The sequence below is a fragment of the Mirounga angustirostris genome, unplaced genomic scaffold (assembly GCF_029215605.1).
Source record: "Mirounga angustirostris isolate CCGP_5_RB_7025 unplaced genomic scaffold, mMirAng1.0.hap1 SCAF_8, whole genome shotgun sequence".
NCBI lineage: Eukaryota > Metazoa > Chordata > Mammalia > Carnivora > Phocidae > Mirounga > Mirounga angustirostris.
Genome location: NW_026991716.1, coordinates 112,035,778 through 112,063,618, shown reverse-complemented (window position 1 = coordinate 112,063,618; position 27,841 = coordinate 112,035,778). Strand labels below are relative to the sequence as shown.

At 42.5% G+C, this 27,841-nt stretch overlaps 1 protein-coding gene across 5 annotated transcripts in view; it reads left to right on the top strand.

Annotated features, from left to right (window-relative positions):
* The window catches only part of ARHGAP18 (Rho GTPase activating protein 18), a 192,486-nt gene that overhangs the window by 85,722 nt on the left and 78,923 nt on the right, over positions 1–27,841 (top strand). Inside the window, exon 1 of one of the 5 annotated variants that reach the window (XM_064598091.1) lies at positions 10,829–11,265. The exons of the other annotated variants lie outside the window; for them this stretch is intronic. The gene's annotated coding sequence lies outside the window, so the exon portion shown is untranslated. Of the gene's footprint in view, positions 1–10,828; positions 11,266–27,841 lie in introns of those variants that run through there. 5 annotated transcript variants of the gene reach the window in all.

Here is a 27,841-nt window from a genome sequence, read left to right as displayed (position 1 = left end):
ACCATTTGTTTGCTGCTGTTGTGGGGGGGGTTCACATCCCCTCAATTATGCTTCCTGGGTATGTGGCCAGGGAAGCACCTGTTCAGGTGTACCTTCTTTTATTTTTTAATTGATAGCACTGAGGTGAAAAATGTCTCTTACTAGATTTTGTTCTGAGAACCCTTGGCCAGTGAGCTTGAAAGCTTGGAGAAAGCCAGTCTTCAGATTTCCGGCTAATAGCCCAATAATCCAAGCATCTTGAAGGAATTATGGAAAGGGTGAATTTCATTAGGAAATACTAGCTTACTGAGCAGAATGTGAAGGTTCACAAAATTCATTGTAAGATGGAGAGAGATCATCTCCCGGTGATGGCTAAAGCAAAGGGTCTGCTTCATTCGAGGTCTTCCCTGCCCCCATCCCTATCTGCTGGCTCTTTAAGTGGAATCCCCAGGGTTCCTAGGGCCTCAGCTGATAAGGGCTGGGGCCAAAGTCTGGGCAGTCCTTTATCAACAGGGGTAGGGAAAGTGTTGGTGTATTTGTGCTGCAGGTGACCATTTCTGGGTCATTCACCGCCTTTCCTCCCCCTCACGTACTCCTGCTACTCCCCTCCACCCCCCATTTTTTCTTAGTGAACTAAAGTCATGATTGAATAGCCTGTTAAATTGTGAGGCTTTTGTGCAGTAATAGAATAGGCCTTACATTACTCATCAAAGAACAGCTTAAATGGAGTCCAATACACAGATGATGAAAGTGCAAAGCGATTGTTACACTATGTTTTTGCATACCACTGGCATCTTTTTTCCATAACTCAAAAGTAGTTTGTATTGAATCAGTGATGACAGCACTGAAGTGACTTTGCAGTTTCGGAGGTTTTAAGAAAACTTCCAAATGTTGTGAAAGCATATAAGATTGATTTGATCCCTAATGAATCTTCTAAATTGTGACATGTATGAAATCATAGTAGGAAATGTTTTCCTTCTTTTTTGAGAGGAATAGTAAATGCTACGAGTCTACCTAATGCAGAACTGTAGATATGTATCCTCTTCCCCATGCATCAGTATTTTCAAAGTGAATTTATGCTATTTAATATTTTATTTGCATTACATCTCAGATAAGAAGTAAACAGGGACAGTATTAATTATTTGTTTGAAAATGAACCTTATCTACAGATTCTAAAATTGTACTTGAGAGTAATGTAAATGATCAACTGTTCCTTACTCTCTGGTTTGTCAGCATGTTTTATTATATTTGAAACATGAATCATTTTCTGTTTGGGGAATTAATATGTTGTACGTAGGGATAGATAACTTGAGACTAGGGTAAAAATCTCCCATTTTGGTGTAAGCCATGCCAGATATTTAAGACTTTTTTAAGTATGTGTCTCCTTTGTAGCAATCTGTCTGGTAAGCATGTATTTAGTTCAGTGGTTTTATTCATTTTAATGGCATGTACCACTTTAGACACTGCACATTTGTGAGGATGATATTTGTACTTTATAAATAAGTCATTTGCTTTATTTTCACTTATAATTTCCATGCAAATCATTTTGTATACACACGTACATATGGATTTACATGGGCAGGAAATTTGTATTGATTTCATGATGAATAAAATGTTACGAATGGACTGTTTAGCCAAAGCAATCATGTTTTCTGGTTATTAGCATTAGATTCATAATTTAAATTTAGGTTGGTTGGCTTGTTTATAGTAAGCTCTAGGCCCAATATGGGGCTTAAACTCAGGAGCCCTGAGATCAAGAGTCCCATGCTCTACCAACTGAGCCAGACAGGTGCCCCAATTTATGTAATCATTTTAAAAACAGAAATTAACTAGTCCCCTTTTAAACTTAAATGACAAGTTGACTTAAATAGTCAAACCTCTGCTAGTTCCAGAATTCAGAATGGAAATTTGAAGGCTGAGATGCCGGGGGTGAGGGAGGTCTAGCAAGAATTGTTTTTCCAGGGATTCTGTTTTCTCAAGTCCCCATGAGAAGCCAGTGGAAACATATGTGATTTTTCCGAGGGATGGCAGAGAGGACCAGAAAGATGTCTATATGTATGTGCTTTGTCTTCACACTCCCAGTGATTTCTGAAACTGTGCCCGAAGGGCATCTCCTGCAAAATAATGTGCACGTGGATTATCCTTCCCGCGTCTTTCCTCCAAGTCCTCTGGTGACGTTTTTCAAATACAAAACCATTACCTTCCCATTTCTGCTTCCTGGGGGCTGCTCCCATCTTCATGAGAGAGGAGAATCCTTGCCTTTCAGCTGTCAGATTTCTCGTCTTTTAGACTAGAGACGGATGAGTTCGTCCCCAAGCTGTTGAAGGGGCCTCAGAGGCCTGGCTGAGAAGTGGTCAGCAGTGGGAAATTTAGCCTTAGCCCCTCTGGTTCTGCTTGTTCAGTAAATTCCAGACAAAGAAGAAGAACAGCACATATGTTTTTGAATGTTAAAGAAGTACTTAGAATCTACCTCTTTTTTGGTCTTGTGACATTGAGATCCTCAAAGAGGTAGAAAGAAAGAGATTTTTTATATTGGACAGTAATGAGATGCAGTGCACTTAGAATCAGTCTACTGAATCTCCAAAAGATGGAATCCTCATCACTGGTAGTGGCTACATTTGTTTTCATTACCCAGTGCAGAAGTTGTTAACGAGGGGGCATCTTTAAGAAAGACAAGCAAACGAGCAAGCAAATGGTGCTGTCCTAACTCCTTGAAGTTTGTTGAACGGGTGCTTGTTAGAGTGGTTTAGGTAGGATTTGGTTTCGGGGGAAGAGCATTCTGAGGAGAGGGAGGTTCATGTAGGGGCCAAGGGCAGGTAGCCCCAAGATGGACACTTTGGCATAAAGATTATTTTGAGTTAAAAGTAACCCAGGGGCACCTGGCTGGTTCAGTTGTTAAGTGTCTGCCTTCGGCTCAGGTCATGATCCCAGGATCCTGGGATCAAGCCCCACATCGGTCTCCTTGCTCAGCAGGGAGCCTGCTTCTCCCTCTCCCACTCCCCATGCTTGTGTTCCTGCTCTCGCTATCTCTCTCTCTGTCAAATAAATAAAATCTTTAAAAGAAAAAAGTTACTAAAAAGTAACCCAAACCCTGTAGATGCAGGAAAAGCTCTCTGCCTCCCTGTCAGCTGCCTAAATTTATATTGGAAAGAAGAGCCTGTACCAGGAAGAGAGCTATTAAGAGAGACTCCCCTTTACCTAAGGAACTCATCTGCATAATAGGGCAACCTCGTTTTTTCCAAACATCTCCTTTCACCTTCCTGCTAATGAGCTTTCTCCCTTTGTATCCTCAGGCCCCTACTCCTCTCCTTAGCTCCTATAAGCTTCCTGTTGCCATTTGTCTTCAGACTTTCAGGCCTGTGTGGATTCCCTGTATATACGCCTGTTAAATTTGATTTTCTCCTATTAGTCTGTCTCCTGCCAATTTGATTCTAAGTCCTGCTAGAAGGACCGTAGGGTAGAGGAAGTTTTCCTCCCCAATATTCAGATGGGGGTTGATTCTATGAGGTTTATAATTTGGCTAGAGAACAGGGTACTTAGAGGTGGAAGGGAAGGCTGGAAGGGGAGGTTGAGGCCAATTTGTGGCAAGCCTTAAAGCTCAATCTTGACTGAAGAACTGGGATTTCTTTCAATCAGTATTAGCTTGTGACCTTCCCACTTTTCAGAATACCCAACTGCTCATGGATCCTTGGATCTACTGAACTGAGACAGGTATGATGTAATGGCGCTGTGGTGAAGAGGGAGCTCTGGAGTGTGAGACAGCATGGTTTCATATCTTGAATCCATGACTTCCTAGTTATATGACCTTGGACAAGTTGCTGGCCTCTGTGCCTCAGTGGTGATATGAAGATTAAATTAGGTAAAGCACATAAACTCACTGCAGCAAAAGAAACATGTTTGGTCCCTGAGGAACTTAGGCTATTTGAGGGAGCCTCCTCCACCTGTCCTAGTATGAATGTAGCACCATGAGCTACATGACCATACATGAGATGGTCAACACAGGTAAAGATGTAGGTTAGAAGGAAGGGTGACTTTTCGTATGAATATAAGTATCTGCCTGGAAGTTCATTTCCTGTAGTGAAGTCTGCCTTCCTAGAACAAAATGCTTGTCTACCTCCTTCCGTGCTCAGAAAAGAGAATGAAAGAAGCATCCTTGGGCTCGGCCTACTTTGGTGGGGTTTGAGCCTGTGCTTGGGGTGGCCTGGAGAATACTACTGGATGCTCAAGGAAAGAGATATGGCTTGTCAGCGCCAGACAGGCAGGAAACACTTTCTTAACTCTCTGGGAGTGAGGTTTCAGCCACACGCTGTGTCAGTAGATGCTCAGACCCTTGCCGATCCAGAGTTAACATTTGTAGTTTCTGCCATTCACAGTAATATGGAAGGTGGGAAACTGTGGTAGTTTACAATTTCTCTGAGACCCACGAACTAGAGTTTCAAGTCCTGAGGGTGTGGTATATAGAAGCTGATCCCAAACAAGTGAGCATAATACCTCCTTAGCACTTGTAGCCAGTTGACATCTTGAAGTGTTGAAACCATGTGTTTATAAAGAATGGTTTTTGGGGGGCACCCGGGTGGCTTGGTCGGTTAAGTGTCTGCGTTTGGCTCAGGTCATGATCCCAGGGTCCTGGGATCGAGACCCATGTTGGGCTCCCTGCTCATCAGGGAGTTTGTTTCTCCCTCTGCCCCTCCATGCCCCCCGTGCCTTGTGCTCTCTCTCTCGCTCGCTCTCAAGTAAATAAATAAAATCTTTAAAAAAAAAATGTTTTTGTTTTGTTTTTTAGGGAGATAATTCAGTGAAAGTTGACAAGGCAGTTCCCCTGACTTCTGAAAGCAATGTGAATCTGGAGAAAGCCGGAAGTTTGTTATAAATACTTCTGGGTTGAAAATCTGAGGATTCTAGAAGTCCTCAGCCCATATTTTGTGGGAATATCCAGGTGGTTGGCTTTCTTAGTATCCCAGGGAAAAGACTGAACTTGGAAGAAGTTAGTTCCCTGTGAGGAGACAAGGGAATTCTGGGTACGCCTCTGGCATTTGCCAGCTTACCCAACGGGGAAACTGGTCCAATATCTTACTGGTGGTGTGCTAGGCTAGAAGCTGCTGTCATTTGCCCAGACTGAGGGGTGGGGTGGGCTTTCTAGGGCTCCCTAATAATAAAAAATAGAATTCTCAGCTTGGGCGAATGGCTGGCAAAAGACAGGCGGCTCACTAGGAGATGAGCAGCCAAGCCTGCAGAGGGCAAGTGCAGATGACAGCGGGGCTGACGGGGACAGCAGCTTACCATGGCTGTGTGTGTGTGTGTGTGTGTGTGTGTTGGGGGGGGGTTGGCACTCATGGAAGTTCGTATTTCAGTTTGTGCTGGCACTTCGTACACAAGTGGGTGGCCAAGCTGGGAAAAGATTTTTTATCCAGACAAGTGACTTGAAATAATCAGAGTTTGGGTTCCTAGAGACTGGGTTGCACGGTGGGAGATCTAGTTTAGAGCCTTTTGTAAATATATATATTTATTTAATTTTCCCTTAATACAGACTTTTTTCTTTTACAGTGAGTCAACTTGCTTTTGATTTTTTTTTTTTTAAAGATTTTATTTATTTATTTGAGAGAGAGAGAATGAGAGACAGAGAGCATGAGAGGGAGGAGGGTCAGAGGGAGAAGCAGACTCCCTGCCGAACAGGGAGCCTGATGCGGGACTCGATCCCGGGACTCCAGGATCATGACCTGAGCCGAAGGCAGTCGCTTAACCAACTGAGCCACCCAGGTGCCCCAACTTGCTTTTGATTTTAAAAGTCATTATCACCACACTGGATTTTTGAGTAAAGAATTTTCCTTGGTGTCTTAGGGGAGGGCTTGAGGAGGAAGGAGCATGATGCAGTTGGCAGGGGGAAAAAACATGTAAGCCTCTTACTCTTGGGATGCCATTATTTTTGCGGAACTCCAGTATCAGCTGTGTTCATCTCTGTATGTAGGTCAGGAGGGAAAATAAGAGGAAGTGGGAAGGAAAAAAAAGCAACTTTGTATTTTTGAGTATGGCAGAACGATCAAATGGTTACCAACATGATTTGCACAGTCTTCGGTTGCATCTAAGTATAACTTTTGAGAAGGCTGAGGCTTTTTCAGCATCTTGCTTTAGGATAAGAATAATATTAGTTAATCTCTGTACAGTGTCCCGTAGTTGCCCTAGTACTGTACTGTGTGCTTCACAGTGTCCTGTATATGAACCTTGACTCCTGTGTGTTTCACAATATCATGAAAGTAGGTATAATCATAGTCTCTGTTTACAGGTGGGGAAACCGAGGCACAGAGGTTGGTAAACTTGTTCAAGGCAACACACTAGGAAAGTCGTAGAGTTGGCCTCAGAACCCTGGCAGTCTGGTTTCCAGAGTCTGTTGTCTTTTTTTTTTTTTTTAAGATTTTATTTATTTATTGCTGAAGAGAGAGGGTGAGAGGACAAGCAGGGGGAGTGGCAGGCAGAGGCAGAAGCAGGCTCCCTGCTGAGCAAGGAGCCCGATGTGGGATTCAGTCCCAGGACCCTGGGATCATGACCCGAGCCGAAGGCAGCTGCTTAACTTACTGAGCCACCCAGGCATCCCCAGAGTCTCTTGTCTTAATGACTGCTGCATGGCCACAGTCCACAGAGTTTGGGCAGAGTTTGGGGGAGGAATAATGACTATTGTCTGTTTCAGTGATCCTGCATACTGCATTTGCATTTGCTCAATTTACTTTGGAAGTATCCATTCTTTATTACCATGCAGTGCCTTATTTAAGACTAGGAAATCTTAAATTCTGAGATCTTCTGCAATTCTAGAAGGATTTTTTACAAATCTCAGTGAAAAATTCTTTGTGACATTGGTCCTTGGCAGTGTCAGGCTTTAGGTTAAATAACTTACGTAGTGGACTGAAATTTCTTGGCTTTTGTGATTCACGTGGCTGAAGTATGGTCAGTCTGCATACTTCTGATATATGTGGCGTATGTGAAAGTCACCAGATGGCAGACCATGATGATCCACATTAACGTCTGTGGATGTATTCATGCTGTTTTGAAGTGCCCCCAGTGTGCTAAAAGCTCTATGATACCTAAAGTAGGTGGACACGTGTGTGTGTATGTGAGCCCATGAAACTTACAGACGAACACACAGCATTCTAACATAGTTACGAAATTCCAAAACTTCTACCAACAAAATAGCGTTCGCATTAGAGAAAATTTGTAAAAATAAAAGTGCAAAGAAGAAAATTAAAGTTCCCTTATACCACTGCTCCAGGGCTAGGCACTATTTAACTTAACTTTCCCTTGGTATCCCCTCCCCCTGTCCCGCCCCCCATGGGCACATTCCTAGACATCTATGCTAAAGCAACAGTTTGTGGAAAGCAACAGTTTGTGTCATTAATACATTGTTATTCTCCCAGTTATATTTTAACCAAGGTGTAGAATGCAGACTGTTTCACACATGCCTTCTTGCTGGAGAGACCACAGACATGTAGCTATTTATAGTGGCTCTTAGCTATCTTATGCATCATTTCCTCTCTTATTTCCTCTGTGTCACTGGCAGTCCTGTTGCTGGCCTGCCTTTTCTCCACTCGTGACATCTGAGTCATCACTGCCACCTCTCTCTGCCGGCCTGTTCAAGGAGCCCCTTACTGAGCTTTGTTATGTCCCCCCCGATGCCCAGTCTCTCAGCTCTGCACTTTATTTTTCCGCTGCTCCAACCCTAATCTGTACTTCCACCATCTCACGCTGTCAATGCTTGTTTCTTGGCCTCTAGCTTCTGCACTTTTCAATCCACACTTTAAAAAGTCATTTTCTCACCACTGTTTTCTCAGCATCGCATTCTAACCCTCCCATGGTAACACCTCTGTATTACTTTCCAATTCTTCCAGCATCATTTTTAAGATTCTTGATGGTGTCCTCCTTCACCTCATCTACTCCATGCACACACAGATACACCTTGCTTCTTTGTATCGCTTTGTTAACGGTTAACTGGGCTGGCCCTAGTGAAAATTGTGAACTAGGGAGAGTCTTTGTCATCTCCAGCCTCTGTGCTTCATTACATATTTGATCCCTTAAGAGTTTTTCTCTCCTCCAGTTTGTTATTTGGTATCTTTCTTGCTCTATAATTTACACTTCTTTTTATTTTTTTATTTTTTAAAAGATTTACGTATTTATTTGAGGGGGGTGGGAAGGGGCCGAGGGAGAGGGAGAGAGAGTCTTAAGCAGACTCTGTGCTGAGCACAGAGCCCCATACGGGGCTTGAACCCATGACCCTGAGATCACGACCTGATCTAAAACCAAGAGTTGGACACTTAACCGACTGCACCACCCAGGTGCCCTATAATTCACACTTCTAATCAAATATGAAAGGCTCTGATATTGGTGGCTTATACTTAAATGAATGCGATCACATTCTTTTATGTGATCATGTCTTTGCTGAGATGAAGCTAGTGCAAATAGATATCCAGTTTTTCATTTAAAAAAAATGCTGTTCTTTGGCAAGTAAAAAGTTTGCAACTCTGTGTTGATTCCCTCTACCCCAAAGTATTTTTTTTTTTTTCTGGAGTATGTAAGTCTGGGAATAACTACTTTAAACCATAGGAGTAAGGAAAAAAGGAAAGGAGACGCAGAGGCGGGAGAAGGAGAAATAGAACAGACAATAGGAGATAGTAATATTATGAAGCTATGTCCTTTGATGAAAATGTGTTATTAGGAGTATGTTTTCTTTGGTAAAATGCTTTATGTGAGCGAGTTTTTCAAGAACACCACATTCTCTTTTGTGTTTTATTGTGTGGTTCCTTGTTTCTTCTCAGCTACATGTATACATTTCTTGTATCTGTCTAGAATATTAACCATGGTAGCATTAGACATGGTGTTTTCTTTATCCCTGAATCTCTACGTCTCGTTAATGTGAGGCATGCTCTGTACAATCAATACATGATTGCTGGTTGTATGACTGTTTGGGGGCATAATCATCCTTCTTTGTATCCCTAAAGTGTCATCTTAATGTGTTACCCAAATATGAAAGAATTTGACTCTCTAAACACCAGTGTCAGCAATCCATGTTTCCACAGCTATCCACAGATAATGACACCCAGTTGTCCAGGAGATTTCATTTGCACCCTGTTGGTGGCAGATCTGGTTTGACTACTCTTGTGCTGCTGTTTGGTTCTAAGACCTCATCTGTTGCTTTGGGGACTGGGCCAGAAACGGAAGTAGCCCGAGGCCACATGGAAGTGAGACAAGTGTGCCTCAGTGGTCATATCCGTATTCCGGCTTGGCAAAGAGAAATTGCACAGGTGGTTTTATATTCCAAAGCTGAGGTTCTCTCATTGGTGACCCTGGCATGCCTTCATACTTACACCAATATTGTCCTTGCCTTGCTTCAACCAAAACTGGGGAGGGGAGAGGAGGGACAGAAGGACTTTTGTCTAGAAAGTATGATATGGATTGATGCAATGTCTGCTTTCATATGATCTCTAGTGACCCTGCTTTTTAAAAACTCTGTGATTCTGGGTGCCTGGGTGGCTCAGTCATTAAACGTCTGCCTTCAGCTCAGGTCATGATCCCAGGGTCCTGGGATTGAGCCCCGCACTGGGCTCCCTGCTCCGCGGGAAGCCTGCTTCTCCCTCTCCCATTCCCCCTGCTTGTGTTCCCTCTCTCGCTGTGTCTCTCTCTGTCAAATAAATAAATAAAATCTTTAAAAGAAAATTCTGTGATTCTGTAATTGCAGTGTGTTCCATTGGCACAATCGTTGCATTTTTAAATTTAGTAAGTTACGATGAGTTCTATAAGAGAATGTAGGTTTTTCACTGCAGTGGAAGGATAGTGCATGATGAGATAGTGGAGGAGACACAGTGCACACATTAGGTAGCTGCCTGTCACATTTGCCATCTGAGGCAAGCTGATAAGTGATCATGTATTATGTATAGATTATGGAACCCGTGAGATTGCTCACCATACTCTTAGAAAACAAGAGAGTGAAATTCAGTGTTTTTTTGGTTTTTTTTACATGTCTTTGGACTTTCCCATGGTGCTTGCCCTACGTGAGATAACCCTTGAGTAGTATGTGGATTTTAGTGTACTATTCATTTTGCATTTGCTTTCTTGTTGCTGTATTTTAAGCCAATGCAATAATGAAGTGTTTTATTGATTCTGTTTATGAAAAAGCAAAAAATGTCAATAGCTTAAATAAAATGGAAATATATTTGTAATGGTGTCATAGCATATGAGGGGGTACCTTGATTCCTGCTTGAGAGGCTAAGAATTGAATTTATATACTGATGCGGGTCTGGAGTGGGAAGAAAGTTGATGGAGCTTGCATATAGGCTATTATTGATTCACGTTAAATATTTTACATCAAAATGTTTTCATTTTTAGGGTTCAACCTTCTATATTAACAATATTAAATACTTCTGAGTAAGAATTTTAACTAAGGATCACTGGCTTAGTGGATTCTAGAATAGCAGAATTTCTCCATATCTAGATGACCAGATAATGGGGCAGGGCAGGATTAAACTGGTATGTGTTGGGCGCCTGGGTGGCTCAGTCGTTAAACGTCTGCCTTCGGCTCAGGTCATGATCCCGGGGTCCTGGGATCGAGTCCCACATCGGGCTCCTTGCTCAGCACAGAGCCTGCCTCTCCCTCTGCCTGCTTGCCACTCCCCCTGCTTATGCTCTCTCTCTCTGTGTCAAATAAATAAATAAAAAATAAATAAATAAACTGGTATGTGTTACTGTTCTAGTCAAATGGTTTGGTCAGGAAAGCAAAGATTTGGTCTAGCCTCCAGTATTGTAATTGTTAAAGTACACAAGGCATAATGGCTCCTCAGTGATTTGACTGGAAATGTTTTTTTTTTTTTTTTTTTTTACTGGAAATCTAGAGGTTTCTCTCTACCACTCTTCTCGTCCATATGATTTTGGCCTTAGACTTTTTTTTCTTTTTAAAGTAATCTCTACCCCCAGCATGGGGCTCGAACTCACGACCCCAAGATCAAGAGTCCCGTGTTCTACCGACTGAGCCAGCCAGGCACCCCTGACCTTAGCCTTCTAATGCATCTATAGCCAAGACTTCTGTAGTTAGAGAGAAGTGGCTATAACTAGAATGTCACCAGTGTGAATGCCCATGTCACTTTTCTTATCCTAGAGACTGGAGAAGTTCTGGCTGCAGAGTTCCGCCAGAACTATGGTCGTAAAGACTCCAAAGAACCGGCCCTGTGCTGGGCTGCCTTGCTGAACTTTCTGGGGCTCTTTCTCCCCATACTTAATATGGCAAAGAAACAAGCCAGAGTTCTGAAATGGGTAAGTAAAACTTACAGAAGCTGTTTTGCAAAGATACTTGAGGTTATGACTAAGGAGGCAGAAGAGAGAAAAATAGTAAATACTACTTTTAGTCTGTATGGTCCTTTCCCATCTCATTTAACTAAATTCTCGCCATAAGTACACAGATGTAACAGGAGCAAACAGCCTTGCATTTCAGGACCTGTATAGAAGCAGGTGAACTCTTTAGATGTGTTTGGAGCAGAACACATCGTAAATGCTCTGGTTTAGTCAAGCTGGTTTATCTCCCCGTCGTCCTTTTTCTCTCTTTGTCTTTCTATGTGGGTGTAGTAGTCTGATAATGGCTGCTCAAGATTTAAGGTCCTAATTCTCAGAATATGTAAATGTTACCTATTTGGAAAAGGAGTTTTTGAAGATGCAATTAACTTAAGGATTTTGAGATGGAAGGATACCCCGGATTATCCAGTTGGGCCCCAAATGCAATCACCATCATCCTTGGAAAAGACAGAGGGCGACTTCACAGACACACCCAGATGTCATGTGAAAATGCCAGGCTGAAGTTGAAGTCAACGCGGTGAGAGCCAAGAGCAAGGGAATGCTGCTACCAGCAGATGCACAGGGAGAAGGCAAGGAGTGGATCTGGAGGCAGGATAGCTTCACTGTCACCTTGGGGCCAGTGATCCTGAACTTGAATGTCTAGCTTCTAGAATTATGAGAGGATAAATTTTAAGCCACCAGGTTTGTAGTAACTGGCAACTACATGTAACTAATACAGTCAGGAGAAGAAAAGTGAGATGGAAAGCAACTGGGTCAGGAGGACTATACCATTAAATTTTGTTTTCAGAAAGAATCTCCTTTTATTGTGTACATTCTACACTTTTAATGCAAGCCTAGTCTAGTTTCTTTTAATTCCGATCATCCTATTAACTTTTCAGAAGCAACACTCTAATTGTGTCATGCATGCTTGTCTGTATTCCTAACGTGACTATACATTTGGGATCCTGTTTGGCTTGTTCACAATGGCATCTACATTGCATGTGCATACTAGGTTCTTAGTAAGTACTTTACAAAGGAGTACACGCTTAAGTATGGCTCTCTCTCTAATCAGGGCTCCAGTCTGCTTTTCCAGCTATATTTCTCACTATTCCTTTTTATGTTTTTGCCAGGAAAAAAAAAATCAAGTTGGTAAGATACAAATAATGACTTATAACTACAGCTTCCCTTATGAATAATAGCTGTCCAGATGACAGATGGCACTAGAATAGACTGATTATATAATATTAATTGGAACATTTTGTTACATCTTTAGGAGAAAGGCAAATTAGGACAAATCAAATGTATAGTAAAGATTTATTTAAAAATGTACTTTATATCAGTGAGACAAACTGAGGGTTGCTGGAGTGGTAGGGGTGGGAGGGATGGGGCGGCTGGGTGATAGACATTGGGGAGGGTATGTGCTATGGTGAGCGCTGTGAATTGTGTAAGGCTGATGAATCACAGACCCGTACCTCTGAAACAAATAATGCATTATATGTTTAAAAAAAAAAAAAGATAGTAGGAAGGGAAAAATGAAGGGGGAGAAATTGGAGGGGGAGATGAACCATGAGAGACTGTGGACTCTGAGAAACAAACGGAGGGTTCTAGAAGGGAGGGGGTGGGGGGATGGGTTAGCCTGGTGATGGGTATTAAAGAGGGCACGTATTGCATGGAGCACTGGGTGTTATACGCAAACAATGAATCATGGAACACTACATCAAAAAAAAAATTTAAAAACGTACTTTAAAGTGTGTTTTTAGGATCAATATAGATAAAATCCAAATGTATTCTAATACTCAGAATAATGTCAGTGAGGTACTGTTCTTTCAAAGATAGGACGGTTTTGAACTAGAACTTCTTAAAACATTTTAAAACAAGCACTGAAACAAAAGGACTTTATAGTAAAATGATTGTAGTAAGCTCAAATGAAGAATTCACTTGGTGAATTCTGAAACAGTTCCTGGCCTCTGAAAGTAGTTTTCTGCTTGGGAATTGCTGAATTTTGTACTCAGGACAGTATCCTCTCTAAGACAATCTAGTGAACAAGCTGATTGATTCCATGTCCCCAACTTTTCTTGTGAAAACTGTAAGCACTTAGAAATGTGTATTTATGTGTACACATAAATCTTACATCTGGATTCATAGGTTTAATTTAAAGAAGTTTAAAATTCCAAAACTCAAGCCATACTCCGGACTAATTCTTGGACAGGCCAATGGCATCAGTATTGATTGATTGATTGATTGATTGAAGCTCCCGGCACTATTTCAATGTGCAGACAAGTTTGGAAACCACTGGACTATACCACTGTCACACTGAAGATAATTATGGTCTAACATGCAATCCATATTAAAGTTCCCACAGCGTTTCCATAGGTCCCTTTTATAGCTGTTTTGTTTTCTAAACCTCAGTGTATTTGATACACAAGACAGGGATTTTTTGTCTGTCCTGTTCACTGTTGTATCTGCAGTGCCTAGAAGAGGGACTAGTGCAGAGCGGGTGATCAAGAAACATTTGTAGGTTGCAGGAGCTTCATCAGTGACTCCTGCATTTTGCTGGGCATCTGTTGAGCGTGTGGGATGTGTGTGAGCAACATCTTTACTTATGCCATTTTTCTTGAGCACAAATGTGTCACCCTGGACTTAGAAAAAAGATTAATGGAGAACTGCAGCTTTTTTAGCCAGTGATACGTTTAGGTTCAAATACATGCCCAGAGAAGTAAGGTGGAATTTGATTTCGTGCTTTGTGTAAAAATTGCTTGGAGAGATGGGAAAGGGCCCACCTATATGGATCCCTGGGGCTCAGTGGGGCACAGTTTGATTCCACCCTCCCCCACCCTTGGGAATGCTGTTCCTCCCCCATGGGGAGCCTGGTGTTCTTGTATGCACAGATTGCCTTTTCGTTTTCTTATATCCATAGGTGTAATTACACTTTGTGGAAATGTGAAGCATAATTGGTAAACAAAATATGGATAGTACTCATACACAAGTTTTTTTTGTTTTTATTTATTTCAGAGAGAGTACAAGTATGAGTGGGAGTGGGGGGGGAGGGGCAGAGGGAGAAGCAGACTCCCCGCTGAGCAGAGAGCTCCATGTGGGGCTCAATCCCAGAGACCTGGGATCATGACCTGAGCCGAAGGCAGACATTTAACCGGCTGAGCCACCCAGGCGCCCCTCATAGAAAAGTTTTATGTTTTACTTTTAAGTTACTGCTATCTTGTATTCCCTTTACTCTTCACACATTAAAATTACTCCTAGCTTTGATGGAGTTTTGGGGTTTTGGAGCAAAGGTTTTTGCAAGGACAAGGAAAATACAGTCCTAGGAAGAAGCAACTCCTGAATGGCATTGGGAAGAGACAAGAAGATGGGGAATGTGTGTCCAGGGAAAGAGCCAGGGAGCCTTTCTCTTTTATTAGTGACAAGATTCTGAACAGTGTTTTCACCATTGCTGTTTTTGGTCTGTCAATGAATATTCTCCAAGCATTCAACATTCAATTTTAGGACGGCTCTGGGAGTTTGACGAATAGCACATGTACCTCTAATCTAATGAAGAGGTAGGCTCTAAATACTTTAAAACAGTGCCTTATTTCTTTTAAAGCCAGAATTTTTAAGTTCTTATGTTTAGTGAAAGTAACAGTTCACCAAACTGGCTAATACTAGCTACTCATAATTCTAAGTGAGTATGATTTTTATGAACAAAGAAAGGTGGTGAATATATCAGCTAGCGAAAGTAAGTTTGACCTTTGGCACTAGGACCCTGGCAATCTCTTAATTTAAGTTTCAGATCTGGCCTTGTGATTTACTTATCTAGGTTCAGAGATATAAAAATTTAATGGTATTATTGCCCCTGAATGTTCTAGTTTCCTTTCTTTTTTTTTTTTTAAAGTAGGCTCCATGCCCAGTATGGAGCCCAACACGGGGCCCAAACTCACGACCCTGAGATCAAGACCTGAGCTGAGTTCAAGAGTTGGTTGCTCAACCGACTGAGCCACCCAGGCACCCCCCCTTTTTAATTAAAAAATATACAAGCAGTTCTTCATCTGTTTTCAGATATATCACTGCTTCTTAAATAATTTTCAAGGATAATACTTTATGTTGTAATCCTGGGGACTTCAGATGTCATTTGGTAACTCTTTTATACATGAGCAGACAGAGGTTGGGAGAGCTAAAATGGCTATTGGAGGTAATCCACAGCCAGCTGGTAATGGAACCAAGAACAGAACCTACAATCGCTGATGAATGTTTAATGGCTGGTCAAGGTTACTCACACACAGCTGGTAATGGAAGGAACGGAACCTGGAATCCCTGATGAATGTTGTTAAGTGAAGTGCCTGCTGCATGTCTTTTATTTTTCAGGCATTTTAAAGAGTATTACTGCAACAAGGGCGCCTGGGTGGCTCATTTGGTTAAATGTCTGATTTCGGCTCAGGTCATGATCTCAGGGTCCTGGGATCGAGCCCTGTGTCAGGTTCCCTGTTCAGCAGGGAGTCTGCCCTTGCACCTGCTCTTTCTCTCTCTCTCTCAAATAAGTAAATAAAATCTTTTTTAAAAAGTATTAGTGGGGCGCCTAGGTGGCTCAGTCGTTAAGCGTCTGCCTTCGGCTCAGGTCATGATCCCAGGGTCCTGGGATCGAGGCCCACATCGGGCTTCTTGCTCAACTGGAAGCCTGCTTCTCCCTCTCCCACTCCTCCTGCTTGTGTTCCCTCTCTCACTGTCTCTCTCTCTCTCTCCATCAAAATAAATAAATAAAATGTTTAAAAAAACTTTTGAAAGTATTACTGGTATTACTGCAACAATCTAATACTGAAATTCTACAAAGTGTAGTACTTATGTTGAACTCCAAAGATGAGTAGAGTGTTTTTATTCCATCTTCATAAAAGATTATAAAGGAATGTTTTTAGCATGAACTCTGACTTGGGAGATGCTAAGGGCATGATGAGGAGGTTCATGGCATGCACACCATTTTTAAATTTTATTTTATTTTATTTTATTTATTTTTTATTTTTATTTTTTTTAAAAGATTTTATTTATTTATTTGACAGACGGAGATAGCGAGAGCAGGAACACAAGCAGCGGGAGTGGGAGAGGGAGAAGCAGGCTTCCCGGTGAGCAGGGAGCCCGATGTGGGACTCGATCCCAGGACCCTGGGATCATGACCTGAGCCGAAGGCAGATGCTTAACGACTGAGCCACCCAGGCACCCCCCATTTTTTTTTTTTTTTTTTAGAGAGTCAGTGGTTGATTTGGGATAGTTTGGTGGTTTCATACATTTGTGAAGATTCAAGGACTACCTTAAGCTGTATTTAATGGATGACCCCATGATGTAGGTTCTAGTGGTGGTATTTGACCTGTTGGCCCCTCTGCAGCTCATGGGGGTGGGGGGTCATTTAACCCTTACGGGTGGTCAGAAAGCAAAACTAACAGTACTTACCACTTTCATATGTAAGCAAACATTGACTACACTTGCCAGAGCTGTATTACTTTCCCGTCTGCCACAGGAACACTGACCAACTGTGTCAGATGTGAGGAAGCTTGGCCTAATCTGCTCTCCCCATTCTCTCCCACATTTCTCACCATTCAACAACCCCCTCTGGAGTACAGCCAGGAGAGAATCAGAGCCTCACGCTTGATATACCACATCAAGTGCCTGACCTGAGTGATACCAGCCAGGGTTTTTGGGTGGATCTGTTTTATACTTGTAGCAGAAATGAGAGTTGCCATTTAAAATGGTCTCTGGTGGGACACCTGGATGATTCAGTCGGTTAAGCGTTGTCTACTCTTGATTTCAGCTCAGGTCATGATAGCAGGGTTATGAGATCGAACCCCGTGTTGGGCTCCGTGCTGGGTGTGGCGCCTGCTTAAGATTTTCTCTCTCTCGCCCTCTGCCCCTCCCCTCCCCCACTTGCTTGTGCATGCGAGTGCTCTCTCTCTTAAAAAAAAAAAACCTCTGGCCCCTTACTGGTCAGTCCTTAGATGGGATCCCATTGCTCCTTCAGTGGTGGGCAAGTACAAGCAGAGTGGGTGGAACAGGATGGTGTGGGTAGCTGTTGGTTGAACTTGGAGTGAGAGTTGGTCTGGCATTGAGAGCTGTTTGATTGGCAGTACAGGTAGTCCTCGGGACGTAGGGAGGGGGATTGATTCTAGGTATCATGCAAGGGACAAGAGGTGTGGAAAAAACAAGTCTCCGTCTCTCATTCCTTCTGAAATACTTTCTCATATCTCTTAGGGCAGGGAACCAAGGCTGCTTCCTTGGTTATAGATCCATTTATTCAAAGTAAGGCAAAGAGCAGTAGGCGGCTGTGCTATGAGAGATGCTCCTGAGAGAAATGCCCGTCTTTTTAGATGTCTGGGGTGTATACTCACATGGATTTTTACAGATTACGACACTAGGTAGTGGAATGCTAAAGCTGCTCCACCATCCACATTCATTGTAGATGTGGACACTGAGTTCCAGGGATAGGTAGCTGGCGAGTGTCAGACTGAACTAACCTTCATGTTGCTACTCAGCCTCCTTAATTTGACGTCGGCAGGTAAAGGGGTTCGCCACCTGAGTGAGTGGAAGGTGCACTGCCAGACCCAGATCTCCTACTTAGGGTATAACCTTGTCCAGTTACTTAACAACTTTGTCCCTCTGTTTCTCAACTGGCAAATCCGAAGAGTAAGGTTGTTGTGAGGAGGAAAATGCAAAAACACCCATGCAAATGCTGAACCGAGTTCCCGGCTGACGGCTAGAGCTCAGTAAGGGCAAGCTACTGGCATCGTTGTGATGGTTATTCCCTTTTGGCTATTTTGCTCTTTTCCTAGCGATTTTGTCAATATTTAAAAAATGAAAAGTAGAAATGACACCTTATGAAAATGAAACTTAGGAATTATTTATAGATTCAGTTGGCCACATTTAACATGAGGTAATGTGCTGAGTTGTATGTAAAAGAGAGTCGTAGTTTAGCTCTCATAGAAAGGCCAACTCTGTGTGTGTGTGTGTGTGTGTGTGTTTAAGAAAAATCCATGTTCTTCGTTGAGGCATGTAACAGAAAAATGTTGATTTTTTTTTTTGGTAACTTCCTAGAACCATAGGGTTTTGAAACTTAAATAAATAGTATGTTCACATTCGCTACTCCCTTGATTTATAAGGAAGGAAGTAGGCCAGAGAGGTAAGTGACATATTCATAATAGAGCTAGGCAGGCAGCTTGTGGCCTCACTCCTTTGTGTCATAGACATGTATTAAGGATTTTCATGAGCATCACCTGCTTAGCTCATCTGACACGAATTTGCTTCAATATCGGATGGTTGTAATGAGAATTTCACTGAACACTTCTCATGCAGATAAAAATAGCTAATTGAAATTTTTAGACAGTTTATAAAATACTTCAGTAAGGTGTGTTTCCTTAATGATGGAGAGATGAAAAGCTTGAAGCAGAGTTGGGAAGAAGCTAAAAACAGATCAGTGATTAAAAACCTCTTTCAAAGAGAGGAGTGAATGTGTGTGTGTGTGTGTGTGTGTGAATTACTCTGTGGGTCTAGAGATTAACAAAATGAAATTTGAGCCAGTATCTTTGAAGCCTTTTCCTATTTTGTCATTCAGTTGAGTGGCTTTGGGAGACCATCACTTTCCCTTTCCACATTTTGACTGTGTTTAAAATAGAGCATAAAATAACTTCGAAGGATAGAAGTCCTTCAAAGGATCGAAACATCAGGTTTTTAAGGCTGACGAAGTGCACTCAGTACAGTAATACTTTACCTGCATGTCTAAATGAGTTGCCATTCTGGGCTTTGGCTGTGGTTTTCTTCAGATATCATTAAAATCAACGGGTGGCACATTAATTTTAAAAAGGCAAATAGTGAAAAGTTTTTTAAAAGGATGGAAATAATCCAGTCATTCAGGCATTTATCACCTTAATGACTGAGGGGTGAGAAATTGCAAGGAGACAGCTATCCTGAGCTGAAAGTGTGTGAATCGTTGCTGACTAATTAACAGTGGTTAATTAGGCATGCAAGCCACACTGCAGAACTTTAAAAAATGATTTCAGATTAAATATTGTGATTTTCTATACTTCATCCTTCCTATATAGTTATAAAATAGAGGAAAAGCAAATGTAAAGTAAACCTGGTGTGAAACCAAAATGTAACAAAACAAAACAAAAAAAGCTTCATTTGTGATATTCATTTGGTTGCTCCATTTAAGATTGTTTGGCATGGCTATATTATCCTCGAAAGCAAACTGGAGGTGGTTTTTGACTTAAAAAAAAAACTGAAATGAACAAGGGAAATAGGAACTGGATATTTGCATTCAGTTTCCATTTAGTATGAAAACATGTAACAAATAAAAACATTTCCATTTTAAGTACCGAATGAATGGCAGTATGAAGCAAAGAATTAAATTTATCCAAAAGCATGTTTTTAAACAAAAAAAAGGTATTTTTTGGGGGGGGGTGGGGGGGGGAAGGCTTGCAAATGTTACTCATTGGCCTATTTGAAAGAGATGGGCAGGAAGGCAGAGAATGGAGCGGCAGCCTGTCTGAAAACCACCAGTTATATGATTGGAGACTGTTTCCTCACCTCCCTGGATCCCGGTTCCTTCATCTGAAAAATAAAATGATTTGACTAGGTCATCTAAAGATGGCTTTCATCTCTGCAAATAATCTGTCATTATTAATAACTGGAGAATTCTGAGATCAGTATGGGCCGAGAGCTTGAAAGCTTCCTTGAGGATATTAACAGGGACCAGATTTTGAAGGAAATCTAAAACTTGTTTTTCAGCAAGAGGGCATTTCTCTTGGACATAGAGCATGAACAGAGACACTGGGAGGCGGTATCCTCGCAATTTATTGCCTGACAAGCAGTAGTCATTGACTCTATAGGGGGATTAGATCAGGGATTACCTCAGCAGATTTGGGGCAGCCACTGAAAGAAATTTCCAAGCCCTCGGAAAGAAAGCGCTACTTTGAATAGAGGTCTATGGAAGTTGACGAATATGAAGGATTGCAGGTCTGCTTAGGTGCGAACTTTAACATACTTCCCATTTTTATGAAATAAGGACTAAGGAAAAAGTCGGCAGGGGGACATTAACGGAAGACTGCAGATACATCTGCCGGCCTGGGCAGAGGGAGCCTTGTGCAATGCGTTCTCCTGGGTGCTGAGAGGGAGGTGGGGGAGGAAAGGAACTGACAGAATGAGCTGGCTGAGAGCTGGGAGGTCCCAAAGACTGTCAGGAGGTGGCTCTGCTTCAAGATGGGGAACACTGAATTAGAAATCTTTGTGATTTGAATTAATAAGGCTCAGGCTGTGACCACATGAATGAGATTTGCTGTGCAATGGGGACAAGTCAGCACACACAATTCGGGGCAGAATGCGTGAGGTGTGGGGGCAGAGTGACACAGTTGTTTAAAAGCTAAGGCTGATGATTGCAGAATGCGGGGTGAAAAATCTGAGCCAGGAGCAGGGGAAAGAGGGGAGGGGAGGGGACGAAGTGCGAGTGTGTTGGTTGTGAGACTTGTTCCTAAAACCGGCTGTGTCATTGTGAGTAACCTGCTGTGAGTGTAATCACTTAACCTCACAGGGCCTCTGTGTTCTCAGGCGAAAATGAGGGTGAACAGAGTTGAACTGTGTCTGTACTTCTCAGTGGGGGCAGTATTGACCTCTGAAGGGCATTTGGGAAATTGGTGGGGCTGTTTTATGCCATCTTATTGTTTGCAGGGCAGGCTGCCGTTGTGATAGATATCCTGCAGTTTCAGGACAGTCCTGCCAAACAGAGAATTGCCTGGCGGCCTTCATGCCTTTAGAATGACCCAGTTGGCATTCCTGAAGAATGTCCTAGAAAAACGTTTCATTTCTGCTTATCTTTTTTTTTTTAAGATTTTATTTATTCATTTGAGAGAGAGAGCTTGCGCGAGAGTGGGGGGGGAGGGGCAGAGGGAGAGGGTCAAGCAGACTCTGCACTGAGGACGGAGCCCCACGCGCGGCTCAGTCTCACAACCCTGAGATCATGACCTGAGCCAAAATCAAGAGTCGGACGCTTAACTGACTGAGCCACCAGGGTGCCCCTCATTTCTGCTTAACTCAAGTGTTTAATTCCATGTACCACTGATCCCTTTGATCTCTTAGTTTCTATTTTTAAAAAAAATTATTTATTTATTTATTTGACAGAGAGAGAGAGAGAGAGACGTCAAGAGAGGGAACACAAGCAAGAAGGGAAGTGTGAGAGGGAGAAGCAGGCTTCCCGCGGAGCAGGGAGCCCGATGCGGGGCTTGATCCCAGGACCCTGGGACCATGACCTGAGTCTAAGGCAGATGCTTAATGACTGAGCCACCCAGGCACTCTATTTTTTTTAAGAGGAATTTTTTCTGATCTTGTTTCTTTCCCCAAATCTAAACTCACTCATTATAAGTAGATCTAAGCAGTTGACTACTTCCTTATGTCTTTTAGTATCCAGACATCCACTTACTGAAATACATCATGTTTTAAATTTCTTTATTTTTCCTTAACCTTATGATAAAAGGGCATATGCACATATGCATATATCTTACTAAAATTATGTAGAGCTAAATGATCAGATTTTCACTTTAGTACGGTGAAGGCAGAGATGATAAACGATGTATTCTCTTAAGAGCAAGTCTGTTAAGGTTGAGAACCACTTAACCAGAGAGGTTTCAAGGTTCCCAATTTCTGACTTCGGTAAATAACTGGCTCTGTGAATGTTATGATTTGAAGAGGTAGGTTTTCTATACTGGGAAATGTTGAAAACTGACAGCATCAGGATGAGAACTGAGTGGAAAGCAGATACTCCTTGTGAATCCAGGAAGTCCTGCAGAGGTTGTGATCTATCTGGAGGGGAAGTACATGATGGGCCCTTGGGGAGAGAGTGTTTCCTGCTGATGTAAGTAGATGGGGTGAGGGGGAGAAGAGTGTGTTGGTTTGGCAGCCCATGGAGGAGGGGAGCAGAGGGGGGGAGGGCATTAAAAAATAGGAGTTATGACTTCACACTCATTTTTTAAGCTTCATCTGGATGATTCTCCTTTTGATATGAAGTGGGTGGTGTAAGAAGTTTTTCAAATAATTTAGCTACCTTCCAGTGTGTATCCCTTTCTTCTGGAAGTTTACTTTTTTACATTATGACATGGTACCATCACTCATCATTACCGTCAAGGTCCTCTACCGGAATGCAGGAAGAAAGTTACCCGTGGTATGCAATCTTCCTTTCTGTTTCAATAAGCCCACTATTGCCACTTGAGTTTTAAATGGGAGAATTTCTCTGTCTTCTGCTTGTAAGCTTGAATAGTATATGAAAGAATACCTAAAATAGTAGAACTAAAAGCAACTATAGATACCTGCCATAAGAAAAAGTATAAATGTCAAAATAATGCAGTGCATTATTTATTTATTTAAAATGCAGTGTGGGATTTTTCTTAGGTTTATTTCCGTTTCTTTAAATTTATTTTTATTTTTAAAAATAATTTATTTATTTGACAGAGACAGACAGCGAGAGAGGGAACACAAGCAGGGGGAGTGGGAGAGGGAAAAGCAGGCTTCCCGCAGGGCAGAGAGCCCGATGCAGGGCTCGATCCCAGGACCCTGGGATCATGACCTGAGCCGAAGGCAGATGTTTAACGACTGAGCCACCCAGGCGCCCCTTTAAATTTATTTATTTATTTATTTATTTATTTAAAGATTTTATTTATTCATTAGTCAGAGAGAGCAGAAGCAGGGGGAGCAGGAGAGGGCGAGAGAGAAGCAGGCTCCCCACTGAGCAAGGAGCCCAATGTGGGACTCGATCCCAGGACCCTGGGATCATGACCTGAGCCGAAGGTAGACGCTTAACCGACTGAGCCACCCAGGTGTCCCTAAATTTATTTATTTTTAAAAGATTTTATTCAAGAGAGAATGTGAGCACGGGGAAGGGCAGAAGGAGAGGGAGAAAGAAAATCTCAAGCAGATGGTACTGAGCGCAGAGCTCGATGTGGGGCTTGATCCAGTGACCCTGAGATCATGACCCAGCCTAAAATAAGAGTCAGTGCTTAACCGACTGCATCACCCAGGCACCCTTTGGGTCTCTATTGTGTAGTATTTGGCCCTTTGCATATTTTATTGCCAGGCTTCATAAACCATGCAAGGTAGATATTTGTATTTAATTTTACAAATAAGGAAAGGGATGCTCCAAGGCGTTAGACAGTTTGCCCAAGGCTCTCTATGCAGCTGGTGATAGGGTTGTTGGACTCAAGCCTGCACTTGTCTCCGTAACACTGGACTCTCTTGGGACAGGACTCCCATCAGAATCTGGGATTGTATCATATACTCGCTTTGGACTTCAGGGAAAGTAGGGAGAATGTGAGACAGGATGGGGAGTGTGCAGACAAGGTGCTTGGGGGAAGGAAAGGTACCTGAGTCAGATGGGCTTGGCAAGTGCTCTTGGACAGAGTAGGGTCTTTGAAGAGAGAGGTAGGTTGAGTCCAGAGTCGGGGGAGAAGCTGGGGCAGAGCTCCCAGGGTCCCAGCTCCTGAACAGCAGACCGAATGGTCTGGAGACCAAATGAGCCAGACTGTTCCTGTGCTGTGTTCTTAGGGTTTACAAAGAACATTAGAAGAGAATTTGGAGATGATGAAGCTTGTTGAATCTGTAAAATGTTTTTCCATAGCTTTGGGTGAATATTTGGATAAACTGACGGTTTGAGGATGAATGGTTGAGGATGCTACATGGCTCCTGCAACACGTGCTCTATCATGCAGTGATGACTTTGTTCAATAAAAAAACAAAGATTGTTCTCAAGTAAATGATGGTGAAAAGCAGTGGGTTGCTGTCATGTCTTGGCCTGAAAAGCACGATTCCCTCTACCTCTAGAAAAGGACTACTTGAATGAGGAAAAATGAATATAACAATACCAAATAAACTTGTTGTATGATAATTCCCAAAGGATAGTAGGTAGTGACTAGGGGACTTTAAACGTCTGTGGTGTCTTCAGGTTGCAGCTGTGCTCAGATTCCCCGGGGGCGGGGGGCGGGGGGGGCGCATTTGAAAGCCAGAAGGAGAAGAGAGATGGGAACTGTCGTTTGCCTCTTTCCTCATTCTCTGTACTTCTTTTTGATAGATGTGCTCGTCCTTTTTTCCCCTGGGAGAAAGGATGCCAGTGATGCTTCCTCCTCTTGCTTTTCCAATGTTCCATTGTCTCTCGACCTTCCTCTCCCTCCTTGTTTTTCGACTCTCTTGCACACACATATTTCAGGAAGCCTGGTGACCTTCCTCCTCTTGGCCAGGAGCTCGGGCAGACATTATCAGCCTCCAGTCCTTGGCCAGGAGCCTGCTGGGAACCACTGGGGTTCTTGTCAGTTTCCCTTTGCCCTTCACATATCTATTGCCTTCTGCTTGGCAGACCCTGACCTGAGGATAGGAGCCAATACTGTGCAAGCCACTGGATCTTAGTAAATGTTTCCTGAATGAGTTTGTTACTCACTGGGAGAAGAGAACCCTTTCATGGGAAGACGTCCTCCTTAGGTATCTGTGGATCCAAATATATATTTCTTTTTCTGTAGACCTGGTTGATGCCTGACTCCATATTGCAGGTTTTTAGTTATTTTAAATTTATAAGTGCTCTGTGCAGAAAGCATTTATTAAAGACATAGGGAACATCTGGCTTATGGACCAAATAGGGGTTGTAATTTAATTTTATTTACCCCTGAAAAGTATTGAGATATCACAGTTCTGAAGATGTCACCATGATTTTTGAAAACATTAAACAATAGTGCCCACAAGATGGGGATGTTATTCCATGGGAAAAAAGAAAAAAAAAAGCTTTTTTTTTTTCTTGGTAAAATTGGGGCAGTGTGGGATTCCCCACTTTTCAGAGTGGGAAGATAGTGGTTTTTTAAAATCTGAAAATAAGGAGTAAAAACGATTTTATAAAATGATTATTATAATTTGTGTTTCAATATTTTCTGAAATTTATTGGCACTAATTAATTTCTCCGTTCTATATGGGAGCTTGAATCTATTTTTCTTTTTTTTTTCTTAAGATTTTATTTATTTGTGGGGCGGGGGAGCACGCAAGCACAAGCAAGGGGAGAGATGGCAGGCAGAGGGAGAAGCGGGCTCCCTGCTGAGCAAGGAGCCCTTTGCAGGACTGGATCCCAGGACCCTGGGATCATGACCTGAGCTGAAGGCAGACACTTAACTGACTGAGCCACCCAGGCATTCCTTGAATCTATTTTTCTTAACAAAAGAATATTTGTGTATAAATTAGATATTTGACCCTCAGTATAAAAACTGTGCTTCATCTCAGATTTAAGGGAGGAACTATTCAGCATGGCAAAGAACAGGAAATAGACTTCTGACAGGTACAGGAGAAAAGGATGGGGTTCCCTGTCAACAAGGAGTTATAACCTCATTTGTGCATTGAGATATACACACACAAAACGACTAGAACACCAGCTAGTGTTATTTATAACTGCATGTGCATTTGTTTTTAATCTCTACCCTGTGTATTCCCAAAAGGATTTGTGTCTGTTTGTATAGGAGTATTTATAGTCTGGGTGTAAATCAGTTTATAATGAGGTACCTTGTGAGAGAATTAGCTGGGGAAGAGAGGAAGCAGGGACCCGAGTCAGGTTGGAAGGCTTCCCAGAGCAGTGAGCCTCCGGGATGGGGATGTCTGGGTAGTGCTGGGGGTTTCTTGGCAGGGGAAGCGGTGTGAACAAACTAGTGGGTGCTCTAAAGGAGTTCACTGAGAATGTAATAGTGGTGTGGTTGAACACCTGGCATCCTTTTGGCTGCTAAACATGGGAGCATCCATTCTGATTTGGGGAACTCCTTTCTGAGCTTTGCTGGGAGGCAGGGCTCTCCTTTAACTGAAAGCTAGGTATTGGCGGTGTGAGCTGCATTACCTACTGTTTCACAGTGTCCTTGGACCAATCCATGGCCTGATTTGGGGGCATTATTCCTGGCTGCTGGACATTCTGGGAGCCTGCTGGTAGGTTTTTCATAAAATTCTCTTCTACTTAATCAGAACTGATGTCTGTAACTTACAATCAAAAGCTCTGTAGTTAGAAAAAAAAGAAGAAATAGATACACATTATTGAACTCTGTTCTTTAAGCCATGAAAGTTCCATGGGTTTTGTGGACATAAGCTCATTCAAGTCTCACTTGGACTCTGAAAGGAGGTAGTGATGTTGGGCCCCAATCTACAGGAGAAAAAAACTGAGATTCAGGGAGGCTAAGTAACTTGACCAAGGTCATACAGGTAGCAAACAGACAGCTGGGATGTGATCCAGGCTTTTCTGACAAGGAGACTGTGATCTTAACCTCTACACTCTGCCACCTGCCCTCCAAGGAGAGCAGATCTTAAATATTCACTACCTGTATGTATTTGGGAATATACTTGATTACAAAAGGATTTTTCTCAGAATACAGTTGAGGAACGATTTGACTCTCTTACTTGGTTGGCTGTCAAAAAATAGGCTTTGACAGGCATAGATTGTCATTGGTTAAATATGGAATTAGAGGTGAGGCTTTCTCACCCTTGGCCTGCTTTGCTTTCATATATTTGGTCCTAATACAAAGGCAGACAGCAGATCCTGAAAGACTATGCCCCTTTAGAAGGGGAAGAGATGGAGAAGAAAGGAGCTTATCACTGCTCTGTCAAGAGTTCTGCTTGTCATATCATTAAATTTTAGTAACCCGGGGCTCCTGGGTGGCTCAGTCGTTAAGCGTCTGCCTTCGGCTCAGGCCCTGATCCAGGGTCCTGGGATTGAGCCCCACATCAGACTCCCTGCTCGGCGGGGAGACTGCTTCTCCCTCTCCCACTCCCCCTGCTTGTGTTCCCTCTCTTGCTGTGTCTCTGTCAAATAAATAAAAATCTTTAAAAAAAAAATTTAGTAACCCCTGGGTAAGTTTTGTCTGGAACAGTCTATCCCCAAATATCTACACGGCTAAACCTCCCCCCCCCCCCCCCAGTCCATTCAGGCATCTGCTCAAGTGTCTCATCAGAGAAGCCTTCTCTTTCCGTCTCTAACAATCCAACCTCCCCTCCCCCACCCTCTTAACCCACTTAATTTATTTGCATAGCATTTCTCACCCCTGATAGGTTATAAATATTTTTGTTTCTTTTCTGTCTCCTTAACACTAGAATGTAAGCTTTGAGAGTGGAGACTATTTTGTTCACTGTGGAATTTCCAGCATTTAGAAGGTACCTAATACATAGTTGATGCTCAATAAATCATTTTGAGTAAATGAATAAATGGGAGGAAACTGAAGCTCTCAGAATTTTAGATAATTTGCCTAAGATCTCATGGAACATGATGGAACCACGTATCAAACTCTAGTCTCTGTGGCTCCTAAAATCTCTCATGATCCCCCTTATATTAATGTCCCTCTGGGAAAATTCATATATTTGTACATGATCAGAGTCAGAGACCTCTCACGGGATTTTTTTAGATGGGGGTTGGGGGGGAATCTTAAGTAGCCATTCCAACTTTCTGATTTTACAAATGAGGAAATAAACATGATCCATTGAGGTTAGGTGACTTGATCAAAGTAATCCTGCACTTGACTGATGGAGGAAGGACCAGAATCACGATACCCAGT